Raw genomic sequence first — 10,537 nt, forward strand, 5'->3', positions numbered from 1 at the left:
ACTACAGTTTACTACACTTGGCTAAGGGACAGTGTGTATGTGACCCTGTACCATAACAGGGGGACCGAGGAGTGTACGGGCACCTGCGGTACATCTGTTTAGTGTACTAAGCATCCAAGCTGTATAACACGAATACCGGCCGACTGGAGGCTGCAGGGCCGTTGATAGTGCTTTTGCATTAAAGAGACAGTGCTTGCCTGTGCAATCCCGGCCAGTTCTTTTCTTATTTCTTGGCTCCCCTCTTATCTTATTTGTTTTCCCCTGGTGGCATTGGGTATCTGGCTATACAAAGTTAACAACGGCAATGTCAAGGAGGAGAGGGGAGGAGTCAGTCAGTATGGAGAATCTAGGGCCCCAGTCATTGCGGTCAGCAAAGGAGAAGGGGAACCAGGCGGCAGCAGCAGCAGCAAAACTGGAGAGGTTTGCACATACCCCTGAACAGACTCCCACCAAAAACGGGCAAGTATCGCAAGTTAAAGCCTCCGGGGATAGGAAAAGTCAGGGACAGGTATCATCAACTCCAGCTGGAGCAGGGCACAAGAACCCGAATGTTAATAAAGGCACAGGGGCAGTGGAAAAGGCCCATTTGCCATTACCAACCACCGTCTCCGTTACAGAGGCAGAACCTACCTTGAGGGAAGTATTACAAGCGATCAATTCCTGTAAAACATCAGTGGAGGGGTTAAGCTGCCAAATTAAAGAGGTTAAAGATGAACTGTTACTAATAAAGCAGGAGTTGCAAAAGGCAGTAGACAGGATAACTGGCTTAGAGGGAAGAGTGAGCCAAATAGAGGATGATGTTTTTCCCCTACAGCAAGATGTTAAAACCATGAAGGAGCAACTGGGTAGAATTAATGAGAAAATGGATGAAATGGAAAACCGCCTGAGAAGGGACAATATAAGAATAGTGGGTCTCCCAGAGAGATGTGAGGGGCATAGCCCTATTGCCTTTCTGGAAGGATGGCTTACAGAAATATTCGGAAGAGATGCATTTTCTTCACAGTTTGCGATCGAGAGAGCCCATCGGGTCCCTTTCAGGGCCCCGCTCCCTGGAGGGCGCCCCAGGTCCTTATTAATGAAATTTCTGAACCACTGTGATAAGATAATTCTACTACGTAGAGCTAGAGAGAAGGGGCCTGTCTTCTATAATGGAGCAAAAGTTTCATTTTTCTCGGACTTTTCACCGGAGCTGCAGAGACGCAGGGAGGGTTTTGTGGAGATCAAACGCACCTTACAAAAATTTGAAGTCAAGTATGCTTTATTGTATCCAGCTAGGTTACGGGTAGAGGCAATTGGGGAGGTCCTTTTCTTCGACTCCCCGGCAGGAGTAACACGCTGGTATGAAGAAAATAAACAAAGACTGAAACCTAAAGAACGGAGCCCAGAGAGTTAGGGTACCTGATAAGAAGACTTGGACTGTGGGAAGGAATATGGACTTGGTATAGAGTGGAAGAGGGATGTTGTATGGTAAAGTAGGAATGGGGGAGGAGGAGGATATTACACTTAAAATTTGGCACATGTGGATGCTACTGGTAGGGGGAGGGGGGGAATGTTAGGAAGGGGTATATTGCAAGGAATATATGAGGTGGTCACGAATAAAGCCCCAGGTGCGAACCTGGTAAGGTGGGGGAGGGGGGGGGTGGGGGCGGCTGGTGGGGGGGAGGGAGAGGGGGGGGTGGGTGGGTGGTGGAGAGGAGGGGGGGTTGCAAATTTAAGTCAGAGAGAAACTAAAATGCACTCAGCACTTGGGGGGGTAGATAGGGAGGTAGAAGGGGGGGGGATGTAGGATTAAGCACATGTGTGGTAAATATGATAAGAACACTATGAACACTATGAATAGGAAAATGGAAGATAAAGGGGGACACTTAGAATGTTTACTAGAACGGAAAATAATAGTAAGGAAGCCCTATGGGCCTTAAAGTACAGAGGGTAATTAAGGGAACTCTTTTCTCTTTTTTTTCTTTTTTCTCTTTTCTTTTTGTATGTAATGCACATCACGGTATTAATAGAGGGGTCTCGTTTTAGCTGCCCTATGGGTTTTGGAGTTATAATGGGTAAGGAGGCTCTATTTTTTGGCACAAGGCAATATACCAAGTTTAAAGTTAGAGTGCCCATTGTCTTTGGTTTTAGTATATCTGGCTTTCTAGGTGCCAATTCCTGCCTGATGCTCGTTTGATGCAGGTTCTTAAAATAGGCTCCTGGAACATATGGGGGATGGGGAACCCAAATAAGAGGTCTGCCATCTTCTCGCTGCTGGAGATAAGGGGGGTGGGTTTGGTCTGCCTACAGGAGACCCACTTGACAAAGGACACGATGAAATGTCTCCCAAGTAGGAGGTTTCAGGCCCAATACCATTCGGTTTACTCCTCTTATTCTAGGGGGGTGAGCATAATGGTGACAAGAAGCATGTTCTCCTGTAGGCAGGCCAAGGTAGATAGTATGGGTCGTTATGTTTTTTTACACTGCTCAATTGAAAATAGAATGCATGTTATAGCTAATATTTATATCCCCCCACCTTTTAAACTGGAAGTGTTGTACAGCCTAATGGAGTTTATGTTGGATAAAACAGACACCCCAGTAATAGTTGTAGGGGATTTTAATGAGGTGATGAATAGAGATCTGGATAGATTTCCACCGAGAGTCCAAACAAATAGCGTAGCAGAGGGCCGGTTGGGCCAATTCCTAGAAGAGGCAGGCCTGTTGGATGTATGGAGGGCCCGGAATCCTGGAGTAAGGCAATATTCCTGCTTCTCGGCCTCCCACTCCACCTTCTCCAGGATAGATATGACCCTGGGGAACGCGGAAGCGGTACCAATAATAAAGGATGTAGTATACTTTCCGAGAGGGGTCTCGGACCACTCCCTGATGGTGGCCTCAGTGGGTATAGGGGGCAGGGAGGCTAGAAGATTTTGGAAACTAAGCCCATATTGGTTGGAGTTAATGGGGGAACCAGAGAGGATAATAACAAAGCTAGAAGACTTTATAAAATCCAATGAAGGCTCAACTACAGCAGGTATACAATGGGACACATTGAAGGCATTCCTTAGGGGTATTCTGATCCAGGGGGTGGCAGGGGTCAAGAAGAGGGCAAGGGAGTGGGAGGAAGGGATTAGGAGGGAGTTGGAGATGGCAGAGAAGCAATTTTTAGAGGGCCCAACACCAGAGAAGCAGAAGTTGTGGGAGGATAAACAGGAGACCTATAGAACAGCAGTCCTAAAGAGGGGTGAAAATAAGCAACTTTTTCAGAAACAACGGACCTTTGGGGAAGGAGAAAGTGTGGGACGTATGCTGGCTTATCTAGTGAAAACCAATTCCTCCTCCTCGACGATTCCTGCAATTAGGACCCCAAATGGTGAGATATCCTCTCAGAGTTTAGAAATTATGGACACATTTGGGAAGTATTATGAAAATCTGTATAGGTCGCAGGGGATTGCTGGAGAGGAGGACATGGATACATTTTGTAAGGATATACGGGTCCCCACGGTTGCTGAAGAAGGTAGAGAGGGTATAGACGCACCAATTACATTAGCTGAACTACAACAAGCGGTAAATGGAATGGCAAACCAAAAATCTCCGGGGCCGGATGGTCTCCTGGTGGAGACCTATAAGCAATACGGGGAGATCCTGCTGCCAGAACTACTAAAAACACTGAACTGGGCTTTACAGGGAGGGAGCTTGCCTGTCTCTATGACCGAAACAAATATTATCTTGCTCCATAAAGAGGGGGGTGACCCGCTGGAACCGTCGGCATACAGGCCAATATCCCTGTTGTGTACGGACGCCAAGATCCTGGCGAGGGTGTTGGCTGCCAGGCTCAACAAAATTATGTATAAACTTATACACTCGGATCAAACGGGATTTATTTTCCACAGGACCACGAGCATGAATATCAGGAGGGTATATTTGAATCTCCAGACCCCGACAGAGAACATGGGGTCAAGAGCTGTAGTGTCCTTGGACATAACTAAGGCCTTTGACAGCCTGGAGTGGGCCTATCTTTGGCGGGTTCTGGAGGAGTTTGGCCTAGGTCCTGTTTTTATAAAATGGATAAAAATACTGTATAGGGGCCCAAGCGTGAGGGTTAAGTTTAATAAAGAATTCTCAGGGAAAATATGCTTAGAGAGGGGGACAAGACAGGGGTGCCCTCTGTCCCCCCTGCTTTTTGCCCTTGCCATGGAGCCATTAGCAATTCATATCAGGTCCACCTCAAAGATTGAGGGGTTTGTAAGAAGAACAGGAGAGGAGAGGATTGCCCTGTATGCCGACGACGTCCTACTGTTTCTTGGAGATATGGGAAATTCCCTTAGGCAGGTAATGGATACAATGGAGAGGTTTGGTAATGTGTCAGGACTAGTGGTGAATTGGAGGAAGTCGGCATTACTGCCAATAGACACCCTTAATAGTCCTGTCTTGTCGGGAATTTCACACTTAAAAGTAGTCTCAACAATTCGCTATCTGGGTATAAATATGACAAAGGATCCCAATCAGTATATTGAAGATAACCTAGCTCCACTACTGGGCAAATTTAAGTGTAAAATAGATATCTGGAACCGGCTCCCCTTGTCTGTAGCAGGGAGGGGCAACCTAATCAAGATGGTTTGGCTGCCTCAACTGCTGTATTTGTTATACAATTCACCAGTGTGGGTGAATAAAAGGTGGTTTAAAAAAATTGATACGCTATTTAGGGAGCTGTTATGGAGGAGGGGGAAGGCTAGGATTAGCCTTCAGAACCTACAATTGCCAGTTAAAGAAGGAGGAATGGCCCTCCCGCACCCAAGGTGTTATTTTCTAGCAGCACAGTTGCAGCATATAGGGGGTGGAAGTGCTGACAGAGGTTTGTTAACCCTGGAGGCGCCACATAAAACAGTGGTGGAGGCACTGGAGGCAGACTCACTGCCTGGTAGTGGTCCCACAACCAAGTTGACAATAAAAGTTTGGAAGGTAACAAAGACTTTAATGGGATATGTTGGGTTCACAGAATATGCCCCCCTCTGGTATAATAGGAACTTACAGGAGATAGTGGTCATGGGGGAATTTAAGGAATGGGCGAGGTGGGGTATAAATAGACTATCCCAGTTGTACAAAGGGAATGTATTAAAAACCTTTGAGGATCTTCAAAAGGAAAATGGCATTCCGAGACAAACATTCTTTAGGTATTTACAAATGAGAGCGGCTTTGGAGGTACAATTCAGGGCAGGTCCCCCAGTGTGGACTGATGCTGCATTGCTTCAGAAAGTGGTTAAACCTGGGAAGATAAAGGGTTTTATTTCAGGAATATATGCGCAACTGTGCAATAAAAGTATTGTAAGATCAGAGCATCTTGGCTGCAGGGAGGGTTGGGAGACGGATGTGGGAAAGTTAACAGATGCACAATGGAGGAAAATACTGGAGATAGGGCAGGAGGTTTCAGTTTCACCCGCACAGAGATTTTCTCATTTAATGTTGCTACATAGAGCATACTACACCCCAAAAAAATTATTCCGTTTTGGTGTAAGATTAGATGCCAAATGTCCTAGGTGTGGTGAGGAGGGTGATTTGATACACATGGTATGGAGGTGCCCCAAGCTAGTCCGTTACTGGCTGGGGGTAGTAGATTCCATTAGTGGTAAGTGGGGGATATCTCTGGAGACAGATGCCAGATTTTGCATCTTTGGATATAGAGCGTGGGGCTCGGAGGAGGTAGCGGCTAAAACAGCAGTTTTGAGATGCCTTTACCAGGCCCGGAAGCTTATTATGCAAAGATGGCAAACAGCCCTCCCCCCGACAATTGAGGAGTGGGTTAAAATAGTAAATGATATAATATGGAAGGAGAGAGCCCTATATATTAGAAGAGGGAACCTTAAAAAATTTGAAAGGATGTGGAACCCTTGGTTAATAAGTATAGGATGTCAGGATTAAAGGAATGGAGGTAGGATCTGGCTCAGGGTGGGAGGGGAGTAGGGAATAGGTGGGAGGGATAGGGGAAAACAGCTGTCGCCTCAATATACAGTACGAAGCTTAACCGATGGATAGAATAAGTAGATGTAACGGGAACAAGTAGGAACGGATGGGGGATATATGGCCCCTTTTCTAGTGAACTATGTCTACATGAAACCGAGGTTGTTTTAATATGTTTGTTGGAAGGTATGTAAAATTAAGAAATGTTAATAAAGATTATTTAAAGAGAAAAAAAAAAAAAAAATACTGTTAAAAAAAAGTGCAAAAGAAAAAATGGTGTGCTGACACAGTGAACAAAAAGAAAGAAAATATTATTCATTAGTAAAGTGCATGCATCAAAAATTCATATTTGTTCAAAATATTTGCAGTCCATTTTGTAATCCCAGGAAAAATCCATTATTATCACTTTCTTGGATTACTATAATATATTTTGCACTAAGCACTTTTTATTCACTGTGTCCGCACACAGTTTTTTTCTTTTGCACTTTTTTTTAACAGCATTTGCGCTTGGTTTGTTCCATAGAAACATATATTTTGTATGATCGATGAATTGTTTTTTGCAATGACACAGAGTTTATCATTATACATGATTGTTGGATTGAATGCATTTTACATGTGTACAGTAAGGGATTAGGTTAATAGCAGTGGGTTCACTATCACCAGATTGTGGGATTATAGATTTGCGCTGCTTGCTTCTTTTTTTTTCTTGCCAATTAACTGGTGATCATAGGCATGCGCAGGGTGTGTGCCAGGTGTGCCTGGGCACACCCTGATCACCCCAAGAGAATGAGAATTATCACTCTGTGTACAGGCAGGGAGATGGAAAATATCTCTCTCTGACCAGTTCTGCCATTCATGAAGTGCTACCATACTTCTCTTTCACTGTGCCGGCTCTGCCATAAGAGTGTGTGTCTGTATGTATGTATATGCAAATATATATCTCACACACATATACACACACAAGCATGTGTGTTTAATTTTTGGGGTGCGCACCCTAATGCAATAGGCTACACACACACCTATGCTGGTGATTCACCGGTACTTAGGTGGCAGCAATCTTATTTAATTCCTCGATCTTCCATTAATATCTTTGGCACTAGTTTTTCTTGTTGTTTGTCCAAGTGTCCATTTTTATCAGGTCTATTCACTAATAAGTGAAGAGAGGTGAATTGTCAGAGAAATCTAAGCCAAAGTGGCTGAAGTAGAAAAAAAAAAAAAAAAAAGCTCTCATTGAAAAATGTTTAGCTTTTTTGGCCTATATTTTACCATTTCCCTAAAAAATGTACCTCACTTCACTGAATAGTGCATTAAGACAAAACTGATCTTTATAAAAAAAACATTAAAATATTTGAATAAAATCAATACATAACACTGGTTTTCATCTTAGTTATTTTTTTTATTAGGGTGAACATTTAACAAAACATAAAAAAGAACATTTATAATATGAAAAAAGAACAGTCTCAAAAACAATAAAAATGATACAAAAAAAAAAAAAGACACCACACAAAATAAAAATTGCAGTAATATGTGATACTATGTGAAACAGTGATGAAGTGCACTAATTCAAGAAGCTAAGCAGCAGAAATAGACAAATATGCATGATGCCTATCCTTAAAAAAAAAAAAAAAATACATTAATGTGTGAAACAGTGATAAAAGTGCTTGAATCAAAAGCAGGTATTCATCTGATTTTACATTAAAAAAAACAATAAAATAAGTCCCAAATAATAAAGTGCATCAAAACGTGATGGAATTTGAAGATCACATGCTCAAAAAACAGTTCTTAAAAGTTGTGAACACAATTGTTCCCACCATCCATCCACCAGGAGTGTGCCCTAGCAGCTCACCTTAAACAAAGACAACAACAGGTCTAGTGGCGCTTTGGTATACAAAACCTTAATAGCAGTTCACGTTCCACTCTCCTCTCCTCACTTGTATCGAAATCCACAGCTGGTCTGACAAGGCTTTAATATATGGATCCTTTATGGAAAATCACATTCCACTCTACTCTCCTCTCCTAAAAGCCACTAGACCTGTTGTGATCTTTGTTTAACCTCCTCCCGCCGGCCGTCAAATGACGGCTGGGCGGCGTGGCTCTCATTCTGGGTGGACGTCATACGACGGCCTCGCAGAACAATTGCTCTCGCGCACCCCCAGCCGTGCCGTGTTGCTAGGACACGGCGTGACCCCGATCTGTGTAAAGAGCCGCGGCTCTTTAACCATGTGATCGGCTGTGTCCAATCACAGCCGGTCACATGTATACACGGAGATGCCAGTAATCGGCGCCTCTCGCCTCACACTGGCGGAGTGTGAGGAGAGGAGAGCCGATCAGCAGCATCTCCTCACAGAGGACATCTAGGGATGTAATCAGGGCACTGATCATCAGTGCCCTGATTCTAATTAAGTGCCACCAGTGCCAGAACTGTGTGCCTACCACTGCCAGCAATCAGTGCCAAACAGTGCCCACAATTGCCAGCAATCTGTGCCCACAATTGCCTGCAATCAGTGCCCACAAGTGCCATCAATCAGTCATTAGTAATGCCAGTCAGTGCTGGCTATCAGTGCTGCCCATCAATGCCCATCACTGCTGCCCATCAATGCTCATCACTGCTGCTCATCAATGCCACCCATCAGTGCAACTCAGTGCCCACCAGTGCCGTCTATCTGTGCCCACCAATGCGACCCATCAGTATCACATATCAGTGCCACCTATCAGTGCCCATAAATGCGGCATATTCGTGCCTTCTCATCAGTTCCACCTAATCAGTGCTGCCTCATCAGTGCCCAAAAGTGCCACCTCATCAGTGCCCATCAGTGCAGCCTATCAGTGCCCATCAGTGCTGCCTCATCAGCGCCCATCAGTGAAGGAGAAAAATTACTTTTGTACTTAAATTTTGTACTTCAATTTACAAAATTTACTGATATAAAAACTAAGAAAAACTTTTTTTTCTTTTTTAGGAAAAAATAAAAATAAAAAACCCAGAAGTGATTAAATACCACCAAAAGAAAGCTCTATTTGTGTGAAGAAAATTCTAAAAATGTCACATGGTTACAGTGTAGCATGACCGCATTGTCATTCAAAGTGTGACAGCGCTGAAAGCTGAAAAATGACCTGGACAGGAAGGGGGTGTAAGTGCCCTGTATTGAGGTGGTTAAGGTGAGCTGCTAGCATATTAACAAGGAAAAATAAAACATTCCAGATTGTGCTCTACCAATGGGATATTAGGGTTAGTCACTCCTTGATTTCTATCTCTCTGAACTCCATATCAGATCTCATGGATACCACTCACCTCTCTGCACACCATGACCTGCACCAATTAGGGCCCTTTCACACTGGGGCGGTTTGCAGGGGCTATTGCGCTAATAATAGCGCCTGCAAACCGACCAGAAAGTGCCGCTGCTTTGTCTCCACTGTGAAAGCCCCGAGGGCTTTCACACTGGAGCGGTGCGCTAGCAGGATGGGAAAAAAAGTCCTGCTAGCAGCATCTTCGGAGCAGTGAAGGAGCGGAGTGTATACCGCTCCTTCACGGCTCCTGCCCATTGAAATCAATGGGACAGCGTGGCTATCCCTGCTGCTTTGGGCCTCCTGTCAAACTTTTGGGGCCTGGGCCCAGTACATTAGGACAGGTGCTACCACCTGGGCCCTGGGCACAATGCACACTGCCACTTGGGGCAATAGAATATAAGTGCATTTTCCCACCCTGAAGCCACAGCTGCTGCATACAGCCTCCCATACAAATCAATTACAGGATGCAGCTGTACTTGAGTATATTGTATGTAAGTACTTGCATAAAAATGAGCATGGACGAACGCCTCTAGATACAGACTGTCTACATTCAGGGGCGCACACCTACAGTCAGGTCCATAAATATTGGGACATTGACACAATTCTAATCTTTTTGGCTCTATACACCACCGCAATGGATTTGAAATGAAACGAACAAGATGTGCTTTAACTGTAGACTTTCAGCTTTAATTTGAGGGTATTTACATCCAAATCAGGTGAACAGTGTGGGAATTATAACAGTTTTTAAGGGAGCAAAAGTAATGGGACAGATTAACAATCATCCATCAAACTATCACTTTTTAATACTTGGTTGCAAATCCTTTGCAGTCAATTACAGCCTGAAGTCTGGAACGCATAGACATCACCAGACGCTGGGTTTCATCCCTGGTGATGCTCTGCCAGGCCTCTACTGCAACTGTCTTCAGTTTCTGCTTGATCTTGGGGCATTTTCCCTTCAGTTTTGTCTTCAGCAAGTGAAATGCATGCTCAATCGGATTCAGGTCAGGTGATTGACTTGGCCATTGCATAACATTCCACTTCTTTCCTTTAAAAAAGTCTTTGGTTGCTTTTGCAGTATGCTTAGGGTCATTGTCCATCTGCACTGTGAAGCACCGTCCAATGAGTTCTGAAGCATTTTGCTGAATATGAGCAGATAATATTGCCCGAAACACTTCAGAATTCATCCTGCTGCTTTTGACAGCAGTCACATCATTAATAAATACAAGAGAACCAGTTCCATTGGCAGCCATACATGCCCACGCCATGACACTACCACCACCATGCTTCACTGATGAGGTGGTATGCTTTGGATCAT

Source organism: Aquarana catesbeiana, linkage group LG02 (genome assembly GCF_042186555.1).
Source record: "Aquarana catesbeiana isolate 2022-GZ linkage group LG02, ASM4218655v1, whole genome shotgun sequence".
Lineage (NCBI taxonomy): Eukaryota > Metazoa > Chordata > Amphibia > Anura > Ranidae > Aquarana > Aquarana catesbeiana.